General features: G+C 39.1%; 1 pseudogene; it reads left to right on the forward strand.

Moving 5' to 3' along the window:
* The first annotated feature begins 811 nt into the window (after positions 1–811).
* Positions 812–1,117, forward strand: LOC103582949 (annotated as a pseudogene).
* The last annotated feature ends 1,922 nt before the right edge of the window (positions 1,118–3,039 follow it).

The raw sequence follows: 3,039 nt of genomic DNA on the forward strand, positions 1-3,039 counted from the left end.
TTTTGGGTAGCCTCCCAGCTCATGTATGGGTAATGATTAATGCTGACGTGGTATTTACTATGGACCTGGATCTTTATACATATATTCACTCATTTAACCCTTAACCACAACTCTGAAAAGTTGGTATGGCTATTTTTTCACTTTCTAGATGTGGAAATTGACAGTCAGCTTGGGTGCTTAAGTTCCACAACCATTGAGCTAGGTAGGGTTTGAGCTCAGTCTGCCTTCAGAGTCTCTTTTCTTAATCACCAATGCAAGTAGAGAATGTTTTCTAAAAAAAAAAAGCAAAATGAAAAAAACCAACTTCCAAGTTCCCTGGGTGGAATATGTTAACTATGAAATCTTACAAATTCATTTAAACTTGTTGTGTCTCTGTGATACACTGTTCAAAATAAGGAGAATAAATAGCAGATGGTGGTATCTGTTAGAATATAAACCCAATAAGGGAAAGCCCTGCCATTTTTCTGGCTGCAGGAAGTTCCTAATTTAGTGTTTCAAATATTATGAGAGTACTTGGCAAATCACATTTGTTAGTGAAGCCTACAGTTTAACATTCCCAGATATCAAGCCTTATCATATAAATATGCTACATTTTAAGAGCTTCCTTTACAGATGGAGCTAAAATTCTCATCTTTAGTCAAAATGAGAATAAGTTGTTTATAAAAACACTTTAAGCCGGTAGGGAGGTGAGGGAGCTCGCGCGCTGCTCAGGTTTTTCACGCGGGTCCCCAGGGACCGACTGCGGGTCGGATCTGTCCTTGCGGTGGGGGCCGCAGCAATAGGGCAGAAAACGAACTGTGGTGGCGGTGTCATGGCAGGACAAGCATTTAGAAAGTTTCTTCCGCTCTTTGACCGCATATTGGGTCAAAGGAGTGCAGCCGAAACTATAAGCAAAGGAGGCATTATGCTTCCAGAAAAAGCTCGAGGAAAAGTACTGCAAGCAGCAGTAGCTCTTGGGTCGGGCTTTAAAGGGAAGTGTGGAGAGATTCAACCAGTTAGTGTGAAAGTTGGAGATCAAGTTCTTCTCCCAGAATATGGAGGCACCAAAGTGGTTATAGACGACAAGGATTATTTCTTATTTAGAGATGGCGACATTCTTGGAAAGGATGTAGACTGAAATAAATCACGGTTGAAATGGCATTACTCAAGGCTGCTTATTCCACTGAAGTTCTGAAATCTTTCATCATGTAAATAATTTCCGTGTGTCCTTTATAATAAACTAAGGATATCTCAACTAATGAATCTAGTGTCTGAAATTTAGTTTCATTGTATTGATATAAATATTTCTAAATAAAAATATGTAAATAAAAAAACCTTAAAGCCAAATGATCACCAACCAAACAGCTTGCACTTACCTAAGAGAAAACACATATAATCAAATTGCATGCATGTGTATGTATACACACACACACATGTGTATGTATTTTACAAGCATATATTAAAAACCCACATGCTTATAAAAGAAGAAAAGCCTGATCATTTTTAGAGCATCTGTTGGGAGATGTGAACATTACCCAGACACCCTTCAAGGAAGACAGAGAGGGTAGATACTAACTGATTATGAAGAAGTGCAAGCTGTCTACACAAGATCAGGCAAAACACAGCTTTGAGCCATTTCAGTGTTAGGATGACGGCAACTTAGGTGCAAATGTGAGAGGGAAGAAGGAGGTGGCAATTACTGTGGTTGGACTGGCCAGTGACCAAATAATTTTCAGTATTAACCTTGTCTGCCAAGGCAAGAGGATGGTGGCACTTATCTCCTTTTTGCTTTCTCTGCCAATCTGCAAGGGATTAGGAGAGAGATGGGTGGCACCTATAGCTGCTTCTGATTGGCTGCTCTCCCATCTCATGAAAGAAAAAAAAGGGGGGGAATCAATAGGTGGGTTCATAGTTCCATGAGACTGAATGGTATGTCTACTATAAACCCTAGGGGGCTGCTTTTTCTCTTTTTCTCCTCCTTTGTGTTAATGCCAAAAATGTTGACCCTTCACTCTGCCCTCAAAGAAGCCCTTCTGCCAGGGTTGGTGGCTACAGCTTTCAACCACACACACTCAAGAATCAGTAAGTATTTTCCCGAGTAGTTTGCATCTTTGCCTGTGGGCTTCATTGCTGGGTGGTTGCTCTTTTCTTCATGTTCAGTTTCATGACAAACTGTCATAAAAGTGACTGTGAGGGTCAAATGAAGGCTGCTACTCCTGAAGCCCTCCGCGGTAGGTGTGGGCTGCTTCATCACCTGCATTTGCCTTAGGGGTGCTCAGGGGATCGTTTGAGGCTCTTTGCGGGGTGGGGGGTAACCCCACAATGAAACAAAACTCTATAAGGAATATCACCTCCTATAACATATTCATGTTGTTATTGTTGAAATCATTAGAGCAACAAGCTTAGCTAGACAAAAATCATAGAAATATAGGAACTCAACTGCCTTTTGATTTCAGCAGAAGAGAGAGGTTTTTCATCTTGTTATCTTGTCATTGCTTTGTAGTTGTGTAAATTCATGTAATGTCCATGAAAACATATATTTCCCTAAGGCTAGCAGAGTTGAATGAGTGAAAAAAGGACAGTGATGCTTATTTATTTCCTCTCTTTAATAGAAGTTTTGCTTGATATGTTCTGTGAAAACTTTGTAAAAGATACTCACTGATGTTTGGAATTTCAAAAACATCTACTTTTTAAACTCTTTACAAAAATTCATTTTTCTGGCATTAGCGTTTTGGAGCAAGACTATTCAAATGTATTTCTACGGCAACAGGACAAAAAATGTTAAATAGGGGAGTCAAATCTGATACTCTGATTATTAAAAGCAAACAGCTACTTATGTATTTTGGGACATTCCAGTTCTTAGTATCTCTTTTCTCTTTAGAAATACCTATACCTCATTAATTTGGATGGTATTAATTAGCAATTTGTCATAGTTGAGGCTGTGTGAAATTGTCCTAGCCGGCTCTTTAATCAATGATAGAGTGAACAGTTTGTGAAAAAAAATTGTGGAAAGAATGCTTCAAAGAATAATGAGAAGACACCATTTTTAACTATTCACTC

This window comes from Galeopterus variegatus, unplaced genomic scaffold (genome assembly GCF_000696425.1).
Source record: "Galeopterus variegatus unplaced genomic scaffold, G_variegatus-3.0.2 Scaffold18632, whole genome shotgun sequence".
NCBI classification, from domain to species: domain Eukaryota; kingdom Metazoa; phylum Chordata; class Mammalia; order Dermoptera; family Cynocephalidae; genus Galeopterus; species Galeopterus variegatus.